Below are 9,466 nucleotides of genomic sequence, written 5' to 3' on the forward strand. Positions count from 1 at the left end.
AGGATGCCCCTGATTGCCCAACCACCACAGTCTCAGCTGAGAAAAAAAACAAAAAGACCTGGTGGTGTTGCAGATGGCTCTGTCATGTCAAGGTACATTTTACTTATTATTTCTTCTACAATTTACGGTTATTTTCCACATTTCTCTGTTTTGTTAGTTCAGATAATGGGTAAAATCATAGAAAATATCTATATATATTTTCATGTTATTTTTGAATGGTTCAGTATTCTATATTTTTTTTTCAAACTTGATCAAAATATCTGGTGTTTTTGCTGCCAGATTTTGCCATTTTTTAGGTTTAACAAAGCTAAATATGTCAAATAATAACCAGTGAACAAACAATGTAGTATGTTGTCTGTCTCGGCTCTCTTTAACAGTTATTTTTTTTGTATTTGTATCCAGCAGCAAACCAGCAATCGAGTGATTCCACTCAATGAAGACACGGACGAGATGTATGAAATTCTCTTTCTTTCTGTTCCCTTTTGAATTAATTGAACACATTATATTGGTGTTATTTCCATTTTGTTCACTCCATGCAGTACAATTATAGCTGTGTTTCCTTTTATCAACAGTGTTGACACCGGCTGCAAGGATGTGTCTCTGAAAATCCCGGTCTTTGAGACGGCCGTAGCAGAAAGGTATGAAATTCTTTTACTGTCTGTTGCTGTTTGAAACTGATCATTTCAGGTGACTGTTTTTCCACCATCTCAGATTTTGTTCAGAGTTTATTTAATTGTCAGTTTAAACTAAGTTCTGTGAAATATGTTGACTAACATAACAGCTTACTAGCACTAGAAAATGTATTATTTTCTGTCTAAAAGACGACCTAGCTGACTCTAGGTGAAGCTAATTAATAGAATATTTTTTAGGACAGAATATTTTACAGATGTTAGTTTTGGGTCCCAAATAACAAATAAGTAAATTTTGAATAAAATGTGAGAGTTCAGCAAAATGTTTCCTGAATTCTGACTGATCTGACACAGACTGACAGTGAACATATTAAAGATTTACTTTTACTTGATCAAAGCAGCAAAGGTCCAGTCATATTTGCAGGATCATGAAGTCAACTAAAATCTGTGTTTCCCTTTATTACCAGTGTCAACACAAAGGACCAGGAGGTTTCACCCGCCACCACCACTGCAGGGACGACGGCAGTGATGACGGAGAAGACACCATGGTGGCGCCGGTTTTGTCGTGTTTCCTTCAAGTATGTTTCACATGGCTAAATGTTGCAAGTATTATCACTGAACATCTGTTAAAGTAACATGTGGAGTCTGAATGTGGGAATGGGAATGTGGGAAGCTAGGGGAACTGAGAAATTACAAAATAATAAGCTAAAATATTATGTATAATATTCAAAATATTAATAAAAAGTGTTCTATATAATTACTAAAAAACTATCTAAAAGATATATATATATATATATATATATATATATATATATATATATATAATCAAAATATTAGTCTAAAATATTGTATATAGTTATCAAACTATTTACCAAAAATATCAAATATAAAAATCTGAATATTAATATAAATTTTTACATATAATAATCTCAATATCAATGTAACATTGTATATATAAAAATCTAAATAGTTTTCTAAAATTTTCTATATAATAAGCTAAATATTAATCCAAAATTGTATATATAAAATGTAAACTGATTTAATACAAAATTTTAAAAAACTGTTAAATTGAAAAATCCACCATAAAAACATCAAATTCTCACAATTTAATTTCACAGAATATTTAGTGGCTGTTATCAACATTTTTCTGTCATTGTATGAAAACAATGTCAGCAACTTAACATGTTTCCTGTTTCTAACATGTTTTTTATTCTGTCTTTTTTCCTAGGTAGTGTCAATAGCTCTGTGTCTCTGTCTGTCTCTGTCTGAGTGTCCGAGTGTCTGTCCGAGCGTCCGTGTGTCCGTCCGATTGTCTGTCCGAGTGTCCGTCTGAGTGTTCGTCCGTGTGTCCGTCCGAGTGTCTGTGTCTCTCTGTGTCTCTCTGTGTGTCTGTGTCTCTCTGTGTCTCTCTGTGTGTCTGTGTCTCTCTGTGTCTCTCTGTGTGTCTGTGTCTCTCTGTGTCTCTCTCTCTCTCTCTGTGTCTCTCTCTCTCTCTCTCTCTCTCTCTCTCTCTCTCTCTCTCTCTCTCTCTCTCTCTCTCTCTCTCTCTCCCTCTCTCTCCCTCTCTCTCCCTCTCTCTCCCTCTCTCCCTGGTCGGCCAGCAGCAGATGGGTCCCCCCACATGAGTCTGGTTCTGCTCAAGGTTTTTTCTTCCCTGTTAAAAGGGTTCTTTCCTTGCCACTGTCGCCTTCAGGCTTGCTCTGTGGGGGTTCAGGCCATATGGGTTCTCTCAAGCTTTTTGACACAATCTGAACTGCAATTGGCACTATGTAAATAAAATTGCATTAAACTGAACTGAATGTACTTTTGATTGTTTCTTGAATAAGTGTATAAAAATTTGACATCAAGATGTGTTCATGTATTCATGAAACTTGACTGACAACTTCTATTCTGTGTCACTGACAAACAAGAACAGCGGAAATACAAGAGTGTGTCATTTGTTCATACAGACCTGAACTACAAAAAGAGAGTTGGAACAGGATGTGTTGTCATCATCTGACTTTATTTATTTATTTATGTTTATGCATGCCGTTTTCTGTTGTTTCTTTTTGTTTGCCTTCCAGCTTGCATCATATAACCGTCAGTGCTCACAATAGTGACCTCTCACTTCTGTTTGTTGCTCTGAGTTATTTTCTGTTTCTTCCTGTGTGACCCGACAATCTGCATCTTGCAGCCACATCACACTTCATCTCAGAGGCTGAGGTCAATGTGTGCCCATTATATATGACTTTTTGCTGTAAAATGCTCCATGTAAATACAGCAGTACGAGAATAAACGGACCAGGCTTTACCAATAAGAAGCAGTTCAAATGAAAGTATTTGAATGCATGTGGTGCATTTAGCCTCACGACGTGGAGAGCTTTTTGCAGGAAAAGTGTGAAATGTAACCACAGAGGTGAATATGTGTGTACGAGTTGTACACTATGAATGCCCTCCATCGACCCCGAGCTCCTCCTGCTGACTGTGATGCAGTTTATTATTGTGTTGCTTCATTCACAAGCAACCTCTGAATGCAAATTGAGCATAAATGTAGTTCGGAAGGCAGTTTAGCTGCACAGGAACATCATTTCTTTGACATTTTTGATGAAATCTATGTGATGTGAATTGAAATATTTTGCTCTCATGTTGCCAATAGTGATGATAATTCCTAATCAGAGCTGAAAATCTGATTAGGAAACATCAGGGAGGATGGTAGAGGAACAAAATATTCTAGTTCTTAAGAGGACTTATTGATGAGGAGGTCAATACTAGAACTGCACCCATGAAGCCCAGGCTCTTGAATTTCCAGGAGTTGCAAGCTGTGCTCCAGAACTTGGCAAACTAACAAGTTCCATTCCCAACACACATATGCCCAGGTACGTCACTTCCGACTGTAGTGCAAATGTGAAGACAGAAAGGACATAACAGGAGCATTCTTTTAAAGGAGCAGAGGAGGTTAATGATAAGAAATGGTATCATGTACTGCTGCATCAGAAACTATCAAAGCTTCGTGATGGAGCAGTTAATACTACCAGAGAAGCTGCATACACCAGTCAGAACCACTCTAAATGACGACTCATGGCACTTACTAAAGGTTTTTCCTTACGTCTGAATTCTTGCTTGTGTTGTACGTCGCTTTGGACAAAAGCGTCTGCTAAATGAAATTGTAGAATTGTAGAACTTTGGGCTTGGCAGTAAACAAATGCTACATTATTACAAAAATATGCTGCATTTCTGATAAAGGCATATGAGGGAATGAACAGCCTTGCCGGAGTACTGTGCTCTCTGAGTGCTTTTCTCATTTTGGGGGTGGCATGGCTCAGTGGGTAGAGTGGCTGTCTTGTAACTGGAAGGCTGCCGGTTCAAGCCTCGACCTGTCAAGGTGTCCCTGAGCAAGACACCAACGCCCTAATTGCTCCTGGTGGGTTGTGGTTAGCGCTTTGCATGGCAGCTTCCGCCATCAGTGGGTGAATGTGACATATCATGTAAAGCACTTTGAATAAAAGCACTATACATAATACAACCATTTATTTATTTACCATTTTTCAAAATTTGAGAAACTCAGGTATACTGTATGTATGCAAACAACCAAAATCTAAAAAAAAAATGAAACAGTTTAAGTAGCAACCTCTATGCTTACAGGGGTGGCAACAGAAAATTCTGATTTCATCTGAAAATTATTGACTTGACGTGACTTCAGGGCGGACCCCCCCTGAAGCTGAGAGATTTATAGTAAAATAGAAGTCATTTAGACTGATAAAAATGATCAAAAACATAATAATACTAGACTTAAATAAGTCAGCAAATTTAATGAAAAGTTAACTTACTTGTTCTTCAATCTTTTCTCACTATCTTCAGTTCAAAATATTTCACAAATCTATAAGAGTTCTATACTACTATGTACACTATATACTAGACCCTCCAGAAAAACGCGATTATGCGATCGCATGAATTCCCGCATTAATCACCAAAATGCCGCTGATTATGCGGGGGTCAATTATTTCCCAAAAGGCCGCATAATCCCCGCAAAACAGCGCAAAATTCCCGTAAGAATCTCACATTTCCACGAAAAGAAGAGAAATATGCGGGTCCCGCTTGATTTCAAAATTTCCGCATAAAATGAGAAAACTATAACCAATATAAATGGAGTTGTGAGTGAGTTTTTATGTGACGCCCGGCCTGATGTCATCAGTTCACGCATTCACACACACACTAGAAGCACGAGCTGATGCGGAGCACGGCCCCAGTGTTGCCAACTTAGCGACTTTTTCGCTAAATCTAGCGACTTTCCAAAGCGTCCTAGTGACTTTTTTTGTCAAAAGCGACTAGCCACAAATCTAGCAACTTTTTCTGCCGTTTTGGAGACTGACAGGAAAACTTGGATCATTCTGCAGTTACTGTTTTCAACAAGCAGCAGGTGCTGCTGTGAGCTTCTCCCCCTCCCAAAACACAGGCTGTCAGTCCAGTAACCCTGCAGCAGTCCCAGTGTCTGATTAGAGGACACATCCCTCCGCGGCCAGACAGCAGGTGAATCGCGCATATTTTTGCATATTTCATAACTATTCGCTTGAGTTTTGTTAACATCGGCGACAATAAAGTACCTAAAACCCCCTAAAATTTTCTCAACGGATTTAGACGATTCACAGAAATGTTCAAATTTGAAATTAAATCGGCGTAAATCTGCGGATCTGCGGAAAATTGCCATCCATCGCAGTTCAGCACAATTCCTCAAATTTGTCACATTTTTGTGTCTCTTCAGTACAACAACCAACAAATTGTACTGATAAAAAGTATGAAAACATTGTTAGCAACTTGCTAAATGCTCAGATATAAAGGATATCTAGAACATATGTACAGTATCGAAACACTATGTGATGCAGATGCTGTTAAAAACAGCCTTGGTGGGATAATTGTATCTGAACATTTCTGAACATGCAGAAAGATCCCAGGCCCAAGCCGGGATTTGAAACGGGGATCTTCTTGCTGCAAGGCGAAAGCGCTAACCACTTCTCCACTGTGCAGCCCTAAAGAGTGAAGAATGAGGCTTTTATTTTTCTGGAAGTAAAAAGGAAACATTGCTTATCCATAGTTTTGCTAACTTAACTTAAGCTGCACTTTCACCATATTCTAACTGATAGATCTTTTTTTATGTATTAAAATAGCTGCACTTCTTTGTATATTTGGTTGTTTCTTATGTTGATGCTGTTTCATTGCAATTATATTTTAACAATATCACTTTAAATAAAGACAATTTAAGAAATACTCAATGAACTGATGCATCATCTAGTGGTAAACTGAATAAGGATTCGAATTTAATTATACACACACGCACACGCACACGCGCGCGCGCGCACACACACACACACACACACACACACACACACACACACACACAGGTACATCCAAGGCCAGTGCCTATTTAAGCAACAAAGCAATCCCATTTTCCCCTTGGGCATCTGACCCCCCTGCCACTCTGCTTTCACACACTAAAACCCACAGAGGAGTGGTGGGAACTGGTTTAACTTCTCTGCCAGGTGTTGGGTGTCCATCACACGTCATACAAATACACACACATTGTACCCTTTACGTTGCTGTAGGCACATATCAGTTACCTTCTATTGTTGCAGCCGTAAAGGTGGAAACAATAAAACGTACACATCTCCACCTAAAACCCTGTAATAAGGCTTTTTACTCCAGTATGATATCTCACCTGAGGCAGAAACAGATTACCGCTGCCTCTTGCTATTCAGTGTTAGTTTCACCTTCACTGTCTTAATAATTCTGTGGTAACTCACACCTCTTTCTTTGTAATCCTTCATCAACACAAAGCTCTATTATTTAGTTTTAGAATTTTTTAACCGTCCTATTATGTTAATTTCTTAGGAAATGTTCCTGGGTCATTTTGACCTGGAGCATGTTTGATTATTCAGTAGTGTCAAAAACTAAAATAATCCCAGTGACATTGCTTTTATCTCATTGTTAACTACATTAGGAACCACTTCTATCTATATTTAGTGCACTGGTGTTTTTTTTACCTTTCACAGATCATGGTTCAGTGGGGATAGTTCACTTGTTTTTCATAAAAAATAAATGTTAAAACTTTTTAAATGTATATTGGAAAGACTTAAATATAAAATACAATACTTTTATATGACAATGATTTTTTAAAAAATGTATTTAACATCAAGAATTTTGTATTTTTATGGACTGATGTTAATAAATTAACACGAGACGCCTCTTCTGTTCAGGGCCTAACAGTGGCATCACCAGTTGCTGCACTAAACTTTCTTTATGGCAGCTCCTGCAGTAAATATGCGTAAGAGCATATTTGCTCAGCATATGTATATACTTTTTGAAACTTTTTTTATATGGTATTTATGTGCTTTTGACTCAGTTCTGAGCAGCATATGACTGAAAGGAATAGTTTGGCATTTTCAGGAATATGATGGTTGGTAGTTAGCACTTTCGTCTTGCAGTTACAAGATCCTCAGTTCGTGTCCCGGCCTTCCTGGGATCTTTCTGCATACGTTTTCTCCAGGTACTCCGGCCTTCCTCCCATAGTCCAAAAACATGCAGAGGTTAAATGGTGACTCTAAATTTTTTGTATCTGTGAACGCGAGTGTGATTGTTTGTCTCTATCTGTAGCTCTGTGATCGGCTGGCAACCTGTCCAGGGTGTCCCCTGCCTTCACCCTAAGTCAACTGATACAGACTCCAGCGTCCCGAGGCCCTAATGAGGATTAAGATAATGCATAAAAAATGGATGAATCTTTTGACTTTCACACTTTTTGGTTTGCTACATAATTCCATATGTGTTCATTCAAGTCAATGAGAATCTACAATATAAATAGTCTTGAAAATAACAAAAAAAAACATGAAACAAGAAAGTGTGTCCAAACTTTTCACATGTAGCGTATACTCCAGAGTTTCCAAAGTTTAAAAGTCCTTTGCACTTCAAAATTCATAGCAGGAGGAACCAGAGTATGTTAGCTTCTTTCATCTGCAGTAGTGCCTCCCATGTGATCATTAAAAGTAAACTCTCCCCATCTCATTCTCCAGCACTTCAACCACCTGGATACATGCCAGGCACCTCACACACACACATACACACATATGAAAACACACACAAAGATCTACATCCAGACAGGAAGCGCCCCCACCTCCCCTGTTCCTGTTTCTCACAGCATGTAGGAGTGGGTGTGTGGGTGTGTTTGTGCTCACCAAGTAGACTCTTGCTACTGTAAGGCAATCAGCAGGAGGCAGGCAGAGCAGCGCAGGAAAAATCTACACAAAGACACAAGATAGAAGATAGTGGAGGATAGAGGCAATATTATTGGAGAGGAAAAAATATGCAGAAGATTATACAGAGAGAAACAAACCAAGTCACCAAGCCAGAGGGATGTGATTGTGGAACAATGCTGGCAGTCAAAGTGTTTTCTTCACCTTTCTCCTCCCTCCCTTCCTCCCCCCTAGAGACACAGGCAGCGTTTACACTGAAGCATAAATAGGATAAATTTTGGGACGTAACAATATTTGCAAAGCAGTGCAAAATTAGCTTCTTACAGTTTTCGTTTGATGAAATATATGTATTTAAACCTTTGAGAGAAATGCCGACAGAATGCAAAACAGAAGCATCCTCATAGCAACAGTTTCTCATTTTATTGCGTAAGACAAGACAAGATCACGTAGATCCAATTTATGTTTCGGTCAACATATCTGAGGTTTTAAAGAGCAAGTAGAAAAATTGAAGTAACTATTTTTTTCTTTCCGCCTTTCTCTTTCTCGTTGATGTCTATGTTGCGTTTTGTCATGAACCTGTCTGTCTGTAACTCAGTGTTACATTGTAAATCTATATTGTGTATTACAGGTCCGTTAGTGTTGTTTGTCAATTACTCAATGTTGCCTTGTTATGTTATTTGAGGACAGGTCTCTCTTGAGAATGAGTCCCAGTGTCTCATTGAGATTACCTTTATAAATAAAGACTAAATAAAAAAATAAAAAATTCTCCCATTATCTTAATGACTCACCTTGGTCAACCATATGTGTGTAACCAGGCCAATCTGGGGAAGACAAAAGCTCTCACACACACAAACACATGCTACTTTCCATTGCATTTGCATCCCCCACATTTTCATTCATTTGCGTAAGCACCTGGCCACAGCAGGCTCAGAACTTTGGACGCAGAAAGAGCAAACAGGAGTGCACACAAACTGAAACAAAAGAAAATGGGAGCAACTGCATAATTTAGGTCAGGAGCATTTGGAATATCAGCTCTTACACCTTGCAAATATACACACACAAAGAAAGAGGGCAAAGCCACCCAAACTTCATGAGTCAGCAAGGAAATGAGTTTTGCCGTAAGAGCTAGTCTGATAAGAAGGCTGACATTAAGATCCTTAATTTACACAGTCATCATGGCTTATCTGAGCTGTCTCCCTCAGCCGATGGACATAAAAACACAGGCACACCCATGAAAAACACACGCACATGCATAGATCCAAACATGTGCGCAATCAACACATCAAATATTTTATGACCTCATTAAGATATTTTTATTAAAAATGCAAAAAGGACAGAAAAAAAATGCACTGAATGGTTAAGTTTAATGTTTACAGTGAGAACATTTATACATTATATTTAAGCTAAATCTACTGTTCTTTGACTGCTTTATTTGCACTACAATGCACTAGAAATGAATTATTGTGTTCGTGTTTGTCACACCACATGCTTACGTCAAATCAGGATTGCTAAAAAACTGCTATTCACACAACACTGATGCATTTTTTAAGGAATTTGGAAAGACAAACACTAGCCAAACTTAGCAAGATGAAGCTAAACATAGAATATACACTACCATTCA

The 9,466-nt window shown here is 38.3% G+C and overlaps 1 long non-coding RNA gene across 1 annotated transcript; it reads left to right on the forward strand.

Annotated features, from left to right (window-relative positions):
* On the forward strand, positions 1 to 1,202 carry LOC127531535 (uncharacterized). The gene is made up of 4 exons (XR_007938674.1): positions 1 to 92; positions 403 to 452; positions 573 to 638; positions 1,097 to 1,202. It is a non-coding gene; the product is annotated as an uncharacterized LOC127531535 (long non-coding RNA).
* The last annotated feature ends 8,264 nt before the right edge of the window (positions 1,203 to 9,466 follow it).

The sequence above is a fragment of the Acanthochromis polyacanthus genome, chromosome 21 (assembly GCF_021347895.1).
Source record: "Acanthochromis polyacanthus isolate Apoly-LR-REF ecotype Palm Island chromosome 21, KAUST_Apoly_ChrSc, whole genome shotgun sequence".
Taxonomy (NCBI): domain Eukaryota; kingdom Metazoa; phylum Chordata; class Actinopteri; family Pomacentridae; genus Acanthochromis; species Acanthochromis polyacanthus.